Source organism: Nicotiana tomentosiformis, chromosome 2 (assembly GCF_000390325.3).
Source record: "Nicotiana tomentosiformis chromosome 2, ASM39032v3, whole genome shotgun sequence".
Lineage (NCBI taxonomy): Eukaryota > Viridiplantae > Streptophyta > Magnoliopsida > Solanales > Solanaceae > Nicotiana > Nicotiana tomentosiformis.
Window position 1 is genome coordinate 16,740,874 of NC_090813.1, and position 20,745 is coordinate 16,761,618.

Below are 20,745 nucleotides of genomic sequence, written 5' to 3' on the forward strand. Positions count from 1 at the left end.
TTGTGACTCCAGATCCGGGTGGTAGAAATAAATGAAGTTGTTATATTATTACGCACTCGCTGTATTTCATTTTAGCTTATTTGTTGTTATTTACTGAATTGAACAAGGATTGGTTTAATAATTCTCTAATGTCGTGCCTAGTAAGTGGAATGTTAGGCGTCATCACGGTCTCGACGGTGAGAATTCCGGATCGTGACAAAAAGCTTTCTATACTGTCTAAGATATCCTGAAATTCGCCTTATGTGTTTTTTCAATATAGTTTGGCTAAAGAGTGTTGTTACATATTGTGGAAAATGGGATAGTAATATAATATTCGCCTCTGTTTTTTAGGAAAATTTTTTACTTGATTATTGGTAAGTATATCAAATTTTGCTCGTAGATAATCCCAATTCTTGCGGAGATGAACATGAACATTAAGGTAAATTGCACTAGTCTACTTCCTAATTTGAAGCTTTCAGATGGATATTCCTATTTGATTAATACTACTATTTAAATTAATATTATACAAAATCACATTAAGTTTCTTGATTTTCTTTTTGAAAAGTTCTTATCATTTGTTGTTCGTCCATCAATTTTAAACTACTCTCTTCTCTCTTAACTTATACATCTTAACCAAAAAAAAAAAAAAGAATAACATAAGTAATTTTGATGGTGATCAAAGTTTTCTTTTTATGGAAAAAATTAATGACTTTGCTTGGGACTTTCCCAAAGGTGAAAAGGTAAAAAGGAATGAAAAGATAACAAATGAGAGCTTTTCTTTAATTAGAAAGTATAAGTTAAGACGTTACTTTCGTGTTCTTGGTATTTCATTTTGAGCTCCTTGAAAATGCAATTAATTAGGTAAGGCCAATCAACCTGGCAATACATATTTGACACACTAACATGATGTATATGTAAAAGCAAGTAATCTGTATTGTTGAAAAGGGATGTTTCGTTTTCCCTTTTCTCCTCCTTTTTTTTGGGGGGGGGTTTACTTTTATCAGTTTTAATTTGCAAACTATTACAAATTCTAAAATACGCTTAGTAGCTGCTCTAACATGTGAATAAAAATTAAAGATTCTCTTTCATATAAAGAAGCCTGTTAAAGAACGTTTGATAACGGAGCAAATGAAGACCAAGAATCAAGGGATTTCATCATCAAAGTGGATAAACTCTTTTACTTTCAGCTTCAACATAAATATGTGTACATGGGGCATATCATGCCCAAATTTCAGTACAGAATACAGTTTAAATAAAGCCCTCTACATCCCCACAACTGCGGTTTATCAAATGTATATATAAGGAAGAAAAGAGATAAAGAGGACCAAAAACAATGGATACCAGAAGTCAGAAAATGCATTCCTCAATTCAAGAATAGGATTGCTATGGTACAGGGATGAGAATTTCATATGATATTCAAGGTTTCATTAAGGTTTTCTTGATATAATTCAGAACTTTGTCCACGTCAACTGTCCATGCAACTGAAACTGGAGAACACTCTGTCCACGGATTGCTTGTATTCCACCTACATAAAATTTATTGTTATAATCCAAATCTAAAGATGAGCCGAGGGTTTACGGAAACACTTCTCTGCCTTCCTATAGGTAGGGGTAGGGGTCTGCATACACACTACCCTCCCAAGATCCACTTGTGCGATTTCACTGGGTTGTTGTAATTCAAATCCAAAGAATGGAGTTAGACTCTAAGATTTGCGTGACGTGATCAGTTGAGGATACTTACTTCTTTAGTCCTTTGTCCAAGAGCGTGTACCCAACGCAAATGCCCTGTGTCTCAACCCGTACAACGCCTTTCTTGTACGAGAAGAGGTCAGGTCTAAGTAGTGCCACAAAAGTGACAGGATCGTGAAGAAAAACTCCTGAAAAGTAAAATTTGCTCGGAATTATTACAGCGAGGTATCAAGTAACAAGGGTCAAGAAATAAATTGAGGGAAGGTGGGTTAAGAACATATTGTGCGTCCAAAAACAATGTAAGAACTGAATCAACAACAATAACAGCAAACCCAGTATAATCTCACAAGGAGGTCTGATGAGGGTAATGTGTACGCAGACCTTATCCCTACCTTATGAAGGTAGAGAGGTTATTTCCGATAGAACCTCAGTTCAAGAAACAATGACAAGGAAATGTAAGGACAGAAAAAGAGTACCATAATAGTCATCTGACTTTACATTAAAATCTCGGTAAAATTTGCACATGTTGCACAATAATTTGACATGTTTTCTGTCGGATTGCCTCAGTTCGTCAAGGTCAGCATCTAAAACAAGAAAAAAAAGGAAAATATGAAGTCTGAACTGAAAATTGAAATACATCTACACTTAAGGTGGAAAACAAGAAGAGTGATAGAAACTAAGAGTCCACCAAATTGTATAGGTTCCCACAGTAAGTAATAGACTGTAAAACCAAATATTATAGGAAACCGGGTTCTCTATCTGTTCCCACAGTAAATCGGCAGTAAATAAAGAACATGTGATATTTACGTGGAAAACTCCTTGCTCAAGGGATTAAAAATCACGACCTACCCTAGTAGGATTTCAACTCCACTAAACGGAGCAAACGTCAGATTACAACCTATTGTAATCTAGGAATTAAACTATTAATCTCTCACCCCTTACAATAACTCTATTGTAAGCCCTTTGCAATAACTCTATCACAAAGCAACAAGCCTTGACTAACTATAGTCAAGAAACTAAACCAAACAATGGTTTAAATATGTCCTACAAAGATACTTCTTGAAAGTAGTGTAGGATTACAAATGAAGAACAAAATAACAAAGACTCAACAAACCTAAGGACTTAAGATATTTTCAATCTTTGGATCTGGTCCTTGAAGTTGCAACAGCTTTGTTCTTGAGAGAGAGGTGGTGGCTAGCACTTGAGAGAATATTATCTTTTGATTGGCAAGTGTTGAAGAGATGAAATCCCTTGCCTCATGTTGATAATATGTGTGTGTGATGTCATCAAGGATGATGCAATAAAGTGTCCTTTAGTTTGGCCTTAGCAAGCTACAACTGTGCTGTTGTACTGCTGCCAGACGGTACAGTGCAACAACCTACCAGACAGTACAGTGCAACAGCTTTTACAGCTGTAGAGTTGACTGTACGACGACCAGGGGAACTGATCCATAATTGTTCCTTCTGATGTTCCCTTATCTAATTTCATTGAGAATTAAACCAGACATCTGACTAGTTACTCTGAATGTAAGGGAACTAATTGTATTAGGTTCCTTATCTGATTTTCTCATGAAGTTTGTCAAATCATCAAAACAAAAGACATATAACTTATCAATTTCCCCCTTTTTGATGATGACAAACTTAGAATTGATATTCCCCCTAAGAACCAGATCTCTACATTATTTAACCTACGAATCAGCCAATTCCCATTGAGAACCAGAACAAAGGAACTGATCAAAACCGGTTCCTCGAGATTATTTGGTAAATCATCAAAACACAAAATAGTATAACTTATCAATTTCCCCCTTTTTTGGTGATGATAAACGCAGAATTGATATTCCCCCTGAGAATCAGATTCCTTACATATATTGATCACATCTGGTCCGTACTTGGTTCCTTGAGAATATTTGGTAAATCATCAAAATATGAAACATCATAACTTAGAGCAATTTTCCCTTTTTTGATGATGACAAACCCAAACATGATGTTCCCCTTGAGAACCAGATTCCTCATATGTTCCCCTACGGATCAGACCTATAACCAACATGATATCAGCAACGTTCCCCCTGCGAAGCAGAGCTATCTTTCATGCACAACACATAATATCAATTCAATTTTGTTCCTCCCCCCTGTTGACACCTACGTAACTTCCCCCTTTTTGCATCATTGAAAAGAATAACAGAAGAAGCACAACCAAAAAGAAGTTCAACAACATTAACTCATGCTACTTGGGCAACACAACATAAATAATAACAAGAACAACAAGTGAATGTCATTGCACAAAATAGAGTGATTGCCCATAGTAGAGTAATTATAACAAAAGCACAGTAATTTCAACAATACAGAATATGACAATTTAAACTCTAAAGTACTAATATCATCAAACATAGGGAATAAAAGAAGATATGAATTCGAGGGAATTTTGAAGGAGTGAAAGACATGGATCACTGGGCAGGAAGAAAAGTAAGGGGCTAAGGCATTGATAAGCTTGTCCATTCGTTCATTCATAATCCTTTGATCAATGATCATATGCTCTCTCAGGTTCTCCACGTGTTTCCTCAATCTTTCATTCTCACCCTTCAAATTAGAATTATATTCTGCCAAGGGTCCACGGGGACCTGGTTCTCTACCTATCTGAGCAGGTTGATCCATCAATCAGATCACCAAGAATCTCTCCAAGCTTCTCCTCATCAAGAACAAACTCAGTCCCATGCACATATAGCATCAGAGTATCACATACACCATAGAAGTTTTTACTTCTTCTTCATATATGTTGGGACTTGGAGGAACAAAGAGGTGATTCTATTTTTGGAACTCAACAATGTCAAGAAGTTCCTTCATTTTTCAGCAATATCAGAGTCAACATTCTGCCTAACAATACTTTTTGAGACTTCAGAGTCTTCTACCTCTCCAAACCCGATAACTCAACCTTTTGCTTCTGTAAGGAACCAGGTTCGTCACTCACACTACCCTTTCTTTCCCTGAGCGGCCATGTCTCCCTCTTCTTCTTCTCAATCTGTTCACCCTTATCATCTGCTGCATTTTTCTCAGCCAACTTTCTTTTCTTCATTTTTTTTTTGAATTCTTTCTCACAAGTGAAGATTTTTCCACTTCATATTCTCTTCCACAATCACCACATTAGCAGGTCACACCACTTCATCATCAATCAGCCTACTTTTCATCAATTCTTTCTACTGGATCGGAGGTTCGTTTAAGCACAGAACTCACGAGAAAAAGATTTTCATCGGAATTAACATCCTAAGAAGGATTTGAGGGACCATGTCCCTCATTCAGTTCCCCATTTTCCAGCACATTTACTGATTTTCCCATCCTTCAAGTCTTCTACAAACCCAACAACAATTTCAGCCTCACTCTCTAGAATGTTATATCTACCCTATTCCTTTTCAGTTAAAGTCCCATCAAAACCTACCAAAGACTGTTTGGGTTTCGATTCAGATGGAGTTAGTATTTTGGAAGGTGACAGAGTTGGGTTCACTTCTGGTATATTTGGAGAGAATGATTCTTTTTGAGATAAGGTTGATTTAGTTTTGAAGAAAAGAATCAGTTTTGGTTGGGTGTGAGAGAAGGAAATGGTTTCTTAGGGCAATGGGTCAGTTCAGAAAAGGTTTAACATTTTGGACTTCAAATATTTGGAGAGAGACGGGGATAAATTAATGACATTACACTCCAGCAGTTTAAAAGTCATATAAGTATTGAAGAGACTACTAACATGAGTCACAGGAACCAGGTTCCTTGACGGTTTTTGAAAATTTGAGCAAAAACTCCTAGAAGTGCAATGTCACTCTTACTTGTTTTATCCTGAAACTGCCATGTATGTATACCAGTAACACTATAGATTTGAGTTAGATGTCGCCAAAAAATACTTTTTAGCATTGTACCTTTCCTTCTTATCATAGCCAATCATCGAGGGACCGGGTCCTTAGTTAAGCTTGATCAACCCCAACTCCTGACAATTTCTTTCAAAGTGTTCCCTGCTCAGTGCCTTAGTGAAGATGTCTGCTACCTGGTCCTCCGTCTTCCAGAAGTTCATACAAATCAAACCCTTTTCAACATTATCCTAAAAAAAGTGATGTCGCACATCAATGTGCTTTGTCCTTTTGTGTTGTACCGAGTTCAAGCTGTAAATACACCGAGGTCTTCAAGATGTTTCTTGATCTGTAGTAGTTGAGCACAACAAGAAGCATCAGCCACGTATTCGGATTCAGCAGTAAAAAGAGCCATACAGTTTGTTTCTTTGTACCCCATGAGATCAAGCATGACCCCAGAAAATGTGTCGTTCTAGATGTGCTCTTTCTATCCACTAGATATTCAACATAATCAGCATCAACATATCCAACCAAGTAAAAAGTATCTCCTGAAAAATATTCAAGGACCAGGTCCTGCGGTCCCTTAGGATACCTCAAAATTCCCTTGGCAACATTCAAGTGAGAGTCTTTTGGACCAGGTTCCAATCATTGTTCTGTCTGAAGGCCTAGGGACCAGGTGCCACACTTTGTTCCTCTCAACTAGAGGTGGCAAAATGGGTAAAAGAAAATAATTATCCCCCCATATTATCCATTAAAAAATGGGTTGGATAATAAACTTTTTAAAAATGGGTTGAGTATGGATAAGAACCATATTATCCACTTAGAAAATGGTTAACCAAATAGATAACCAATGGATAACTAATGTGCTTAACTTTTTCATTTGTAAAGCCTCAAATTGGGGGTTCCTCAAGTTTGAGAGACTAGGAATTCCCCCATAAGTGATCATATTCAAGAAGTCATGGATAATATCGATATCAATATCCATCGGATAACCCATTTTTTATCCGTCTCAAATACGGGTCGGGTCGGATAATTTATCCGTTTTTTGAATTACCCGTTTTTGACCCGCGAATATCCGACCCTAGCCGACCCGCCTGTTTGCCGCCCCTACTCTCAACTGATGGAGTTCTTTTTGCATAGCAGCTATCCAGTTAGTATTTTTCAATGCATCTTTGATGTTCTTAGGCTCGATTGAGATAAGAAGGCTGAGAGGGCAAACATGTTCCTTGTCTTAGAACTAGGTTGAATACCAGAGTCTAAGGGTGTGATTTTATTTTGAAGGGATTTGAAATCTTTTGCTTCTAGTTGGATACTTGAACTTTAGAATTTGAAGGACCAGGTTCCTCCATATTTGAAACATCATTAACATTAATAGAATTATGACTTCTACTCCTTTGTTTTGCATCAGGAGTGTCTAATGCAGCATCAACAACCCTATGTTCAACTTCAGTTGAGGTGATAAAGGGACCAGGTTCCTCTGTGTCTTTTGGAGATTGTGCTGCATCTCCTTAATCGTTTTGCTTGATTTGACTCATCAAATCAGTTTTTCCATCTACAATATTTATAGCTTCACCGGGAGCATTTGTAAATTCTCCATCTTCATTTTCTTTGTTATGTGACCATTTTCCACCATTCTTGAGAACAAAATATTTTGCATCCAAAGGCTATCGGGTAAGTCAGATTGAGTTTTCTCCCATTGAGTAATTCATAGAGAGACTTTTCGAGAAGGGACCTGATCATGCATTTGTTAATCAAGTAGCAAGCAGTGTTGAATGCTTCATCCCACGAACCAGGTCCTTTATAACCAACTTGTTCAGCAAATAAAAACTCACATGCCCCAATGGTCTGTGCCATAACTCTACATTTTCATCAATGACACTTAGGCATATTATATCACACCATTCAGTGAATCAAGGTCTGCAACATAGATGTTCTTGAATCGCTTGGCTATCAATACCATTTCACCAATTTTAAGATTGGTGAAAGTGCAAGATTTGGACAAGAACTTCACTTCATTTTTCCTTATCACGGATTTGAGACACACTCAACAAGCTATATTTCAAGCCATTCACATAGTACACATTTTTAATTGCATGGGAGAGTGTTTTGTCAATTTTGCCAACACCAAGAATATAGCCTTCTTGACATTTCCAAAGGACACACTCCCACCTTGGAAGGCCTAGAGTGAAAGGAAATCATTCATTCTTCTAGTTTTATGCTTAGAGCAACCACTATTCATGTGCCATTTATTTGATTGCTTCCTCTCACTCCAGCTTGCATACGAAATCAATAATTAGACTTAGGAACCCAAGCCAGCTTGGGTCCCTTATAATGATAGAATGGGCGGATCAAACTTCTGTTTGCCCATGCAGGCAATACATATTTTCTTTTCAGGGAACCAGGTTCCTCAACAGTAGGCCTCTTTTCAACAAAAACTTTATTTTTCTGCAAAGACTGAATTTTAGTTTTATAACAGTCCTTATAATGACCCGTTTGACCACAGTGAGTACACAACCAATTATCAGCCACTTTTACATACTTTCTATAGGGATTATAGGAGGTTTTAGCTTTTTGGAACTCGATTCCTTGCTTGTTTCCACCATTACTCTTGTACATAGATGTTATTACATCAGAGGACCAGGTACAATTAAGTGACTTATCAAGATCATTTTTAACCCTTTACAAATCCTCCTGAAGTTGTCTATTCTTTTCAAGCTCAGCAACAAGACTTGTTTTAACTTTCTTAAGCTCACTCTCAAGCTCAAGTTGAGCCTCACAAGCCACTTCTTTACCCTTAGTATTGTCCATCCATTTTTTCGTTTGGTTTGTCAACAAGTTATTTTCTCTAGTTACTTCTTCCACTTGTTCCTTCAAATCTACAATGAAAACTACCATATTATCCCTCTCTTGTTCTATGTTACCAATTTCTTCTATTAAAGTATTTTTCTCATTAATGAGGCTATGATAGGCATCAATCAACACATTTGCTAAGGACATCAATTTTTTCTTAGAGTAGGTTTTCAAATTTCTTTGAACATCAAGAAAACTTACCTCATCCTTGTCCTCATCATTATCAGATTTGGCCATGAGTGCAAAGATTGACTCATATTCTGAAGATACATTGTTAGCAACCATCAGAGATGTATCTCTTTGGTCATCTTCACCTTCAGATTCACCAGAGGAAATTCCCCAGTCAGCCAGGGCTTGCTTCACCATGTTATCAGCAGCATCTCTTCTTTTGAACTTTCTGTCAGGGACCTGGTTCCTCTTAGCCATATTTTCAACATTGGTTTTGTAATGATACTGCTTATGAAGAGGATAGTCTTTAATGAAGTGTCCAGGCTTTCCACACTTATGACAATAATCATTTCCTTTGAAATTCTTGTTGGAACTTCCTTTCTTTGGAATCCCACCATTTTTTCGAATCATCTTTTGGAATCTTTGAGTGAGATACTCCATGTCGGATTCATCACTACTTGAATCCTTCTTGGCGGCCTTGAGAACCAGGTTCTTCTCCTTCCTGGGCTCTCTTCTTTCGAGATCCTTCTTTCTCTTCATCTCATAAGTTTTGAGATTTCCAATAAGCTCGTTAATAGTCAGCTTCTACAGTTCTTTGGCTTCAGTGATAACATTAACATTGCTCTCCCAGAAACCTGGTAGAACACTGAGTATCTTCCGGACCAGCTTGTTGGTTGGAATGATTTCACAAGTGAATGAAGCTCATTGATTATGGAGGTGAAGCGGGTATGCATCTCTTGAATGGACTTATCTCTTTCATTTTAAAGAGTTCATACTCAGTTGTAAGCATATCTATTTTCGACTGCTTTACCTGAGTAGTCCCTTCGTGAGCCGTTTGAAGAGCTTCCCAGATTTCCTTGGCAGATTCACATGCCGAGATACGATTATACTCGTCTAGTCCAATACCACACACAAGAATCTTCTTCACCTTCTTCTTAACAGCTTTTCGGTCAGCACCATTGTATTCTTTCTTGTCTTTGGAACAATCTTTGTTCCCTATCCAACAGCCTTCATAGGGACAAAGGGACCATCACAAATCACGTCCCAAAGCTCGTAGTCTTAGGCCATAATGAAGTCATGCATTCTTATTTTCCACCAACCATAGTATTGGCCGTTGAATCTTGGGGGTTTATAGGTTGATTGTTCTTCCTCGAAGTTTGGTGGAGCAGCCGTGATGGGGATCCTTTCTAGGTGTTAACCTTTTAGAAAGAACCTGCTCTGATACCAATTGATAGAAACTAAGAGTCCACCAAATTGTATAGAGAACCAGGTTCTCTATTAGTTCCCACAGGAAGCAATAAACTATAAAACCAAACAGTATAGGGAACCAGGTTCTCTATCTGTTCCCACAGTAAATCGGCAGTAAATAAAAAATACGCGATATTTACGTAAAAAACTCCTTGCTCAAGGGATTAAAAATTATGACCTACCCTAGTAGTATTTCAACTCCACTAAACCGAGAAAACTTTATATTCCCTCACCCCTTACAATAACTCTATTGTAAGCCCTTTGCAATAACTCTATCACAAAGCAACAAACCTTGACTAACTCTAGTCAAGAAACTAAATCAAACAATGGTTTAAATATGTCCTACAAAGACTCTTCTTGAAAGTAGTGTAGGATTACAAATGAAGAACAAAATAACAAAGACTCAACAAACCTTAAGGACTTAAGATATCTTCTATCTTTGCATCTGGTCCTTAAGGTTGCAACAACTTTGTTCTTGAGAGAGAGGTGGTGGCTAGCACTTGAGAGAATATTATTTTTTGATTGGCAAGTGTTGAAGAGATGAAATCCCTTGCCTCATGTTGATAATGTGTGTGTATGATGTCATCAAGGATGATGTAATAAAGTGTCCTTTAGTTTGGCCTTAGCAAGCTACAGTTGTGCTGCTGTACTACTGCCAGACGGTACAGTGCAACAACCTAACAGACGGTATGGTGCAATAGCTTTTATAGCTGTAGAGTTGACTATACGATGACCAGGGGAACTGATCCATATTTGTTCCCTCTGATGTTCCCTTATCTGATTTCATTGAGAATTAAACCAGACATCTGACTAGTTACTCTGAATACAAGGGAACTAATTGTATTAGATTCCTTATATGATTCTCTCATGAAGTTTGTCAAATCATCAAAACAAAAGACACATAACTTATCAAAGAGTTTGGAAAATCTCATTCCTGAACAAGCGCTTACCTGTCATTTTGATTTGTGTAGTAATGTTAATACCAACAACATCAATATTTGCTCCTGAGGTAAACACAATATCTGCAGCCTCTGGATCCCCATATATCTGCATTGTCAGAACACTTTCTAAATTAGATAATCAAATAATACAAATATTTTTGAACGGCCGAACCACAATGGTCTATTGTACGCAGCCTTATCCTATATTTCTGCAAGAGATTGTTTCCATGGCTCGAACTTATGATCTATTGGTCACATAGCAACAACTTTATCAGTTACGCCAAGTTCCCCTTCTAAGTTAACGATGAGCTTAAGAAAAAAAAAATCAGTTTTAGATAGTCCTATGAATTAGGGTTTCAAACAACTATGAGATATACTGGCATGTTTTTGCACATTGTCAATATCGATTTACTTATAAACGGATTAATGTGAAGTCAAACTAAAAGGGAAAGAAGATGACGCACATTTGCTTCTGCAGCAGGATTAACATTTCCCAAAGCAAAGAAGGAACCACCAAGTATCACCACCCTCTTCACCTTGCTTGCAAAGGTTGAGTCCCTTTTATCAGCCTAAACCGAAACACAACAACTAAAATGTTGCAAATGAAAAGCAATAAAAACCCTCGAAAGTTTCTAATTTTTGAGATACAACTCACCAAAGCCAGATTAGTCAGTGGTCCTAGTGCAAGTATAGATACTTCACCAGGATATTCGGATACTTTATCAACCAGAAATTCAGATGCAGATTTCTCAATTTTCTTAGAATTTGGAGCAGGTAAACATAAGTTGCCTAATCCGTCGGAACCATGAACAAAGTCCGCAACATGTGGCTCCCCTCTCTACATAATGTTAATATCCAAGTCAGGTGATAGTTCACTTGAGAAAATATGGACGAGAAATGAACGCGGGATGCCTTGTGCACCAGATACAAAGAACTAACTGGCCAAGCAAATTAAACAGTGATCATAGCAGGAAAGATAAGCATAGAATTATGATTGCATATTTCCCTAGCAACCTGAAATATGGTTAAGCTTTTGCAATTATACATAAACCTAATTACCTTCAAAGATTCAAGGCTACCCTCTGCCACTGGGATATCTGGATATCCTTCAGTCTCACACTATCCTTTTGCAAATTAAAAAGGTGACTGATCGAGATTTTGTTCTGAAGACATCAAAATGCTTAAATCAAGGATTAATGTAAAAGCATACCAAAATTAATGCATTTCTTCTCAACTTCTGGAGTTTGGAATGCCATTAGTATCGCCACGCTGTCATCTACATATCAATAAAACTCAATCAGATCAATGAGAACATGTCGAACAGGACCGTACTTGGCCAAATAAACTACACAAGTTAACCAGATCAAAATTTGTCTTGAAAATGAAAGAGGCTTCACAGTCCATAGAGTGGACAAGTTATTTCCACATTTTAGAGGATAACAAAGAATAGAGTATCTTCTATGATTATATTAAAAGGGCATATAGTTCGGTTTGTTCTGTAATGAACTGTGAACATTTTTTACATTTCAGAGAGTTGTTTGGCTCAACAAGAAAGAGCTCTTCTGAGTTCTAGCTTTTCAAATTCCCCACATTGATGCTCCCAAAAATGTTTCTTCCAAATTAAGAAAAACATCAAGAAAGAAACTCTCAAAATTTTAGTATAAGGTAAAAACCTTCTACCTTATAGTTATGCGTAAGGCAATCAAAGTTAGCAAACAAGAACTTGTCCTAAAGCTATTGTCGAACAATGACAGAAATCATAAACAACAATTAGCCAAAAGAGTCATAAAAATGATGAACTCAGCCAATTTTGGTAATTGGCTATATCTCTGCATTATATCTTTTCTTTATGAAGGCAACACACATGTCTTTACAGAGAGAATATCAAATGTTTAATCCTACGATCGACTAGATGGAACTCTTAGAATTTGATCCGATCAGCAAAGATCATAACATAAATAACGAAAATAAGTGAATGTTCCAGCAATGTTAACTTTTTCAAACATCTCTTTGAAGAATGATAGCAGAGAGTATTAAATAATAAAAATCCATAGAGCCAAAGGATATGAACTGATCATCTTTGTATCAGAAAATTTCATGTATAGATGTTTTGTTTAACCATAATCGGCCTATTTACTTTTCACCCAATGTTATCAAAATACATGGTTCTAAAAACGAACTCATAGGATGGCACCGTAGCAGTGGCGGAGCCAAGATTTTCGCTAAGGATTATCAAAATATAAGAATTTAAATACACCGTAAAATGAAGAGGAGTCAATGTATCGTAAATATACATAAAATAAAAAAATTTAGGATGTCAACCGACACACCCCTGGTTCAATGTGGCTCCGCCACTAATCATCAGTATTTTCTTTCTTTAATGTTGTGGAGGTACATACAAATATTCCTAATATGTCATCGTTCATTCAAGAAATTTGAAACTCAATAGCAATAGAACAAAAAATTGCTCAAAAATGCTAAAGAATACAACTTTAAGGAAGAGGAAAATCTTACCAATGCCAGGATCAGTATCTATGATGATCTTTTCACGCTTTTTAGCAAGAAAATCGCTCAGTATTCGACATCTTTGTCTAGGAAACTCCACGGATTACCAAGAAGTTGAAATTCAAGAAAATGAAGGAGCTTTTAGAAATGGTTAATATTTAGTGCGTTTAGAAAATGGAAGTGTAATAAACAAATGAACTTCAAATTACAAACGTGTGGGTTAAGCTAAAAAAAGATGGAGTTGTATAGTCAGCTCTGACGATGAGCTGAATTTTTATATACAGCAAGCTCTATTATTTCCCACCAGCTGTTCTCTCCTCTATATATAGTGTCGTCGATTTACATGAGTTAATGGGTTCGTTCTTTATGCATACAAACAAATAGTATTAGTACTACTATAGGCTTGGGAATATTATAGTGCGTAAACAAATGGCTTAGTTTTACTGGCTACGAGTATCCTAATTTTATTAACTTTGTCATTATAATGCTAAGCAAGTCATAATGGCGAATAAAGAGGCGTGATGATCTTCACCTTTACACTTTCATACTTTATACTTAATCACTTATGAGTTGTTTGTTGAAATATTCGAGGAGATTAATTATCTCACTTTTTATTAGGAATAACTAATCTCACCATTTTAGTAAACATTATTTCGGGATTGACTAATACCCCAAATCAAACATGGGATAAAGTTAATCTCAAATTTTATCCCGAAATTATTATTCTTTTCTCGTGTACCAAACTACCACTCACACCTCTCGTAGGCTATATAATAAAAAATAAATTATTAATACCTCAAGAACAAGGAAATAATCAAGAAAAGAAAGTGCAACGTTCTTGGATAAACTCATAAACTGAACTCAGTAAGGGGATAATTAAGAACCTAAACATTTAACTAAAGGTGAAGAGATAATCTCATAATCATCAGGCCACATCACTTGGTAATAGTATTATTGTACTTCGTATTCACTTATTTGATAACGAGTACTCCTAAGATTTTTATTCTTTAAATGTATAAATTTCTCTTAGACGATTAATAAATATTATTGTAGTAAAGGATACTAATTACTATAATATTAATTGAGTGAAACTATTGGAAGTAACAGCTTGTCAGAATGGTTGATATGTATTGTTTCGTAATGTATCATATAATATTGTATCTGTATCGTTTTGATGTACATAATGTTTGGATAGATTGTATTGTTTATCGTCGTTTCATGATATCATGCACCAATAATATGAAAAATAAAATTACAATATTATAAAGCAAAAGTAAGGTATAAGAAGTAAAATTATTATATAAAAGGTAGAATAAAGGATAAAATAGAATTATTTAATAATAAGGAAGGGCAAGATGAGCGAAAAAATAAGGTAATGATGCGATCACATCAAATCGGTCGTTTCATAAAGTGACATTTTTCGTCGTTACGTAACGACGGATTTAAAAATACGATACAATAAAATTTAAGTAAACAACAACAACAACCCAGTAAAATCCCACTAATGGGGTCTGGGGAGGGTAGTGTGTACGCAGACCTTACCCCTACCCCGAAGGAGTAGAGAGGCTGTTTCCGAAAGACCCTCGGCTCAAAAAAAAGAAGACAAAAGGGACAGAAAGGGAGACAATATTAGTATCACAACAACAATCATAGGATAAATAGGAACACCATGAAATCCAGAAGAAAGATGCAAAGTAAAGGGAGACAATATTAGTAAATATTAGTATCACCACAACAGTCATAAGTAAAATAGGAATCTCATGAAATCTAGAAGAAAGATGTAAAGCAAAAGCGATAGCTAGTAAATAGGACCTGCACTGAAAAGAGAAATAGTAAGCCACAACATTTTCACTAGTTATCTTAAAAAAAAAAAAAAAAAAAAAACCTACATGGCTAGTCCCACCATGTTACGAAGTAAGGCACGACTCAACTACCTCCTAACCTACAACCCTAATACTCTACCTCCACATCTTCCTATCAAGTGTCATGTCCTCGGAAACCTGGAGCCTCGCCATATCCTGCCTGATCACCTTTCCCCAATACTTCTTAGGCCGCCCTCTACCTCTTCTCGTGCCCTCCGTAACCAGCTGCTCACACCTCCGTACCGGAGCATCTGGGCTTCTCCTCTGAACATGTCCGAACCATCTAAGCCTCGCTTCCCGCATTTTATCATCAATGGGAGCCACATGCACCTTCTCCCGAATATCATCATTCCTAATCTTATCTATCTTAGTGTGCCCGCACATTCACCGCAACATCCTCATCTCTGCTACTTTCATCTTCTGGATATATGAGTTCTTAACAGGCCAACACTCAACCCCATACATCATGGCCGGTCTAACCACCGCTTTATAAAACTTACCTTTGAGTATCGGTGGCACTCTCTTGTCACACAAGACTCCAGATGCTAACCTCCACTTTATCCATCCTATCCCAATACGGTGTGTGACATCCTCGTCGATCTGCCCTCCCCCTGGATAACCGAACCAAGGTACTTGAAGTTGCCTCTACTCGGGATGACCTGCGAATCAAGCCTCACATCCACACCCACTTCCTCTGGCTCAGCGCTGAACTTGCACTCCAGGTATTCCGTCTTCGTCCTGCTCAGCTTGAAACCCTTAGACTCAAGAGCCTGTCTCCAAACCTCCAGCCTCTCGTTAACACCGGCTCGCGACTCATCAATCAGAACTATGTCATCGGCGAATAGCATGCACCATGGCACATCCCCTTGAATATGGTGTGTTAACGCGTCCATCACTAGGGCGAATAAGAACGGACTGAGCGCAGAACCTTGGTGTAGCCCCATTACAACAGGAAAATGCTCAGAGTCACCTCCTACTGTCCTAACCCGCGTCTTAGACCCTTCATACATGTCCTTAATCGCCATAATGTAGGGAACCAACACACCTTTTGCCTCCAGGCATCTCCAAAGAATTTCTCTAGGAACCTTGTCCTATGCTTTCTCTAGGTCAATAAACACCATGTGCAGATCCTTCTTCCTCTCTCTGTATAGTTCCACCAACCTTCTAACAAGGTGTATAGCTTCTGTAGTCAAACGACCCGGCATGAATCCGAACTGGTTGTCGGATACAGACACCGCCATCCTCACCCTCGCTTCAACCACCCTCTCCCATACTTTCATGGTATGATTCAGCAATTTGATACCCCTATAATTGTTACAATTCTGGATATCACCTTTGTTCTTATACAATGGAACCACCGTACTCCACCTCCACTCATCCGGCATCCTTTTCCCCTTAAAAATAATATTAAACAACCTAGTCAACCACTCCAAACCTGCTCTCCTCACACACTTCCAAAATTCCACCGGAATCTCATCTGGCCCGGTCGCTCTGCCCTTACTCATCTTACGCATAGCTCCCACGACCTCCTCAACCTCGATACGCCTGTAGTACCCAAAGTCACGGTGACTCTCGGAATGCTCCAATTCGCCTAGCACAATATCCCGATCCCCTTCTTCATCAAGAAGTTTACGAAAGTAAGTTTGCCATCTCCTCTTAATCTGGGCATCTTCTATCAATACTCTACCATCTTCGTCCTTGATGCATCTCACTTGGTCCAAATCCCGAGCCTTCCTCTCTCTCAACTTGGCCAGCCGGAATAACTTCTTCTCCCCACCTTTTTCCCCCAATTCTTCGTACATACGACCATAAGCCGTAGTCTTAGCCTCTGTGACCGCCAGCTTAGCCTCCTTCCTAGCTGCCTTATACCTATCCATGCACACTCGCCTCTCCTCCTCGCCTATGCTCCCCACTAACTTCAGGTACGCCGCCTTCTTTGCTTCCACTTTACCTTGGACCACTTCATTCTACCACCAGTCTCCTTTGTGCCCACCAGAGACGCCCGTCGAGACCCCTAACACCTCTCTCGCAACCTCCCTAATACAGTCTGCTGTCATTGACCACATAGTGCTCGCGTCACCACTGCTCCTCTAAGCTCCTATAGCCGACAACCGCCCCTCCAACGCTTGGGCTTTATCCTTAGTTAAGGCTCCCGACCTGATTCTCGGTTTTCCTCGAGTAGACCTTTTCCTCCTCTTTAACATAATACCAACGTCCATCACCAAGAGCCTATGCTGCATCGCAAGTATCTCACCCGGAATCACCTTGCAATCCTTGCACAACTCTCTGTCACACCTCCTGAAGAGGAGATAGTTAATCTGGGTCTTCGCCACCGCATTTTGAAAAGTAACCAAATGCCCCTCCCTCTTCTGAAAGCTAGAGTTCGCAATCACCAACCCAAAAGCCTTAGCGAAGTCCAACAATGATGTACCTCCTCCGTTCCTCTCCCCAAAACCAAAGCCTCCATGTACCTCGCCATAACCACCTGCGGTTGACCCAATATGCCCATTGAAATCCCCTCCTATGAATAGCTTCTCAGCAGGCGGAACCTGACGCACAATCTCATCTAACCCTTTCCAGAAGCACCGTTTAACCTCCTCATCTAGGCCCACATGCAGCGCATAGGCGCTAACGATGTTTAGGGTGCACTCTCCAACCACCAACTTAATAGTCATCAATCTATCATTCACTCGTCTAACCTCAACCACCGACTCTCTAAGTTCCCTATCCACCAAGATGCCCACTCCATTCTTACCTTTCTGGACTCCTGAGTACCAAAGTTTATACCCGTCCACGTCCTCGCCCTCGACCCTACCCACCTTGTCTCCTGGACACACGCTATATTGACCCTCCTCTTCTCAAGGATCTTCACCAACTCTATAGATTTACCTGTCAATGTACCTACATTCCATAACCCAATTCTCAACCTACAGACACCCTTGTTCCCTTTACCTCCTTTGCCTTCCGCCCCACCCACTAAACCCTGCCCTACCTCCCGCCCCACCCCCTTTCCCCCCGAGGACATGACCTTACTCGACCATCGCAGACCACAGCCACTCTACCTACGGCAGAGTAAGGGGAATCACTATCACACAAGGTAACATACCAAACCAGAAGAATACAAGTTACAACAACAGGCACACTAATATGGTAAATAAACTAGTACGAGGTAAGATGTCAGCAATTTAACTCACACAACAAAGGGAAACTGGAAAACGGGAGGTACCAACTCCCACGGGCAGAAAAAATACAATAAAAATACCGATACCACGAGTACCAGATATAGAACGAAAGAACCTGGAGCAAGTTTTCCTGAAGCGTGTCGGATCTGCTCAAGAGCACTGGCAAGTCCTGCTATGTCTCGCCTGAAAGTTGTTCGGAAGTCGCCAGAATTTACGAAACTTGCCGGCAATCTAAACACACCGGGAAATAGTCTGTCCTCTTCGGGAAGAAGTAACAATCAAAATAAATATTATATTTAAAGTAACAATACTGTGATAACCCAAAATATCATCTTTAAATTTAATGATTAATTATGTGATCTAAGCACTATTTACCATTACTCGACTTGTGTGTGCAGTCCGTAAAAATTTTTTCGAAAAGTTTTCAGGTAAAAAATGGATTAAAATGTGAATTAGATGCTTAAAACACAATTAAGTTGACTTTGATCAACATTTTGAGAAAACGGACTCGGATCAGTATTTTGACAGTTCCGGTAGGTCCGTATCGTGAATTGAAACTTGGGCGTATGCCCGGAATCAAATTCCGAGGTCCCTAGCCCGAGATGTGGAATTTTGACGAAAAATTTAAAGTTTAAGTTTAAATAGTGACCGGATGTTGAATTATGTGAAAATGACCCCGGAATAGAATTTTGATGATTCCAACAGCTCCGTATGGTAATTTTGGACTTAGGAGTGTGATCGGAATTTTATTTGAAAGTTTGTAGTGGAATTAGGCTTGAAATGCCGAAAGTTGAATTTTTGGGAAGTTTGACCGAGGGGTTGACTTTTTGATATCGGGGTCGAAATCCGATTCTGAAAATTTTTATAGCTCCGTTATATTATTTATGACTTGCGTGCAAAATTTGAGGTCAATCGGACTTGATTTGATAGGTTCTGGTGTTATTTGTAGAAATTGAAAGTTTCAAAGTTCATTAGGCTTGAATCTATGTGTGATTCGTGATTTTAGCATTGTTTGATGTGATTTGTGGTTTCAAATAAGTTCCTATGATGTTTTATGACTTGTTGGTGTATTGGGTTGAGGTCCCGACGGCCTCGGGTGAGTTTCGGATGGTTAACGGATCAAAAATGGTACTTAAACAGCTGCTATAAATTCTCTTCTGCTGTGCAATCGAGCCCCAGAAATCAAGCCGAGGATCAAAGGCAGGCTCGAGATCCATGATCGAAGGCCACTGATCGAAGGCCCAGGATCGAGGGTTATGACCAAGGCCAGTGATCGAAGGCCATAAGGATCGAAGCCATGATCGATAGCCAGGATCGACGGCTGTGATCGAGCCCCAGCATCGAGGGCCATGATCGGACTCCCCATGATCAGACTCCCATGATCGAGGTCCAGAATCGTTCTCTCATGATAGAGGTCCAGGATCGGACTCCACGATCGAGGTCAGCCTGGACAGATCCGTAAGTTATAAAAACAAGGGGGTTTCGTCCCATTCGCCATTTTTAACAACTTGGAGCTTGAGCAGAGGCGATATTTGATATATCTTCAAGGAAAAACATTGGGGTAAGTGCTCTTAACTTAATCTTGGTTAGATTACCCGAATCCATCACTGTTTTTAACATTTAATTGGTGATTTAAGTTGAAAAAAATTGAAAACCCTCTTGGATAGATTTGTGAATTTGAGTGTCGAATCGTTATTGGAATTTAGTCATTTTGGTATGGTTAGACTCGTGGTTGAATGAGCGTTCATATTTCGTAACTTTCGCCGGATTTCGAGACATGGCCCCACGGGCCATTTTTGAGTTAATTTCGGATTTTTATTGAAAAAAAAATATAGTATTTTCATATAGAATTAATTCTATAATTTTTGTTGACTGTATCGAATTAATTATGACTAGATACGAGTCGATCGGAGTCGAAAAATCGAGAAAAATACATAATACTTGATTAAATTAGAGCAAGTCGAGGTAAGCGACTTGTCTAACCTTGTGTGGGGAGAATTTTCCCTAGAATTGATATTAATGTGATTGTTGAAATGTGTTGAAAGTCATGTACACGAGGTGACGAGTGTGTACACGGGCTAAATGTGAAAGATTATATTTTTAAATTGTGTAGATCATTGTTGCGTAGTTATTAAATTATTTTATCTTGTTATATTCTTCATCATTGATCTGTGATATATATATTTTAGATTTGTTTACCTTTTTTCGGCTAATTGTTTTACCTGTTTAATTAAAACTTGGTTTCTTTTATACTGTGCATTATTTGAAGATTGATTTTTTTTTAAATTAAATATTATTAATATGAAGTATTTGATATTTTTAAATTTGATATTGAAGCAACGTATTAAAAATTTAAAATATTATTTTTCAGAATTATTTATTCTTGAATAATTTCGTAAGATGTTTTTTGGATTATTCTGGCATGAGCCGTGAGCTCTTTATTATTGAAAAATATTGTTGTTGATTTTTTGTGAAAAATTGAAATATTGGGTACTT

At 38.3% G+C, this 20,745-nt stretch overlaps 1 pseudogene; it reads right to left on the reverse strand.

Annotated features, from left to right (window-relative positions):
• Positions 1–1,143: 1,143 nt before the first annotated feature.
• LOC104111135 (uridine nucleosidase 1-like) lies at positions 1,144–18,092 on the reverse strand (annotated as a pseudogene).
• Positions 18,093–20,745: the final 2,653 nt, after the last annotated feature.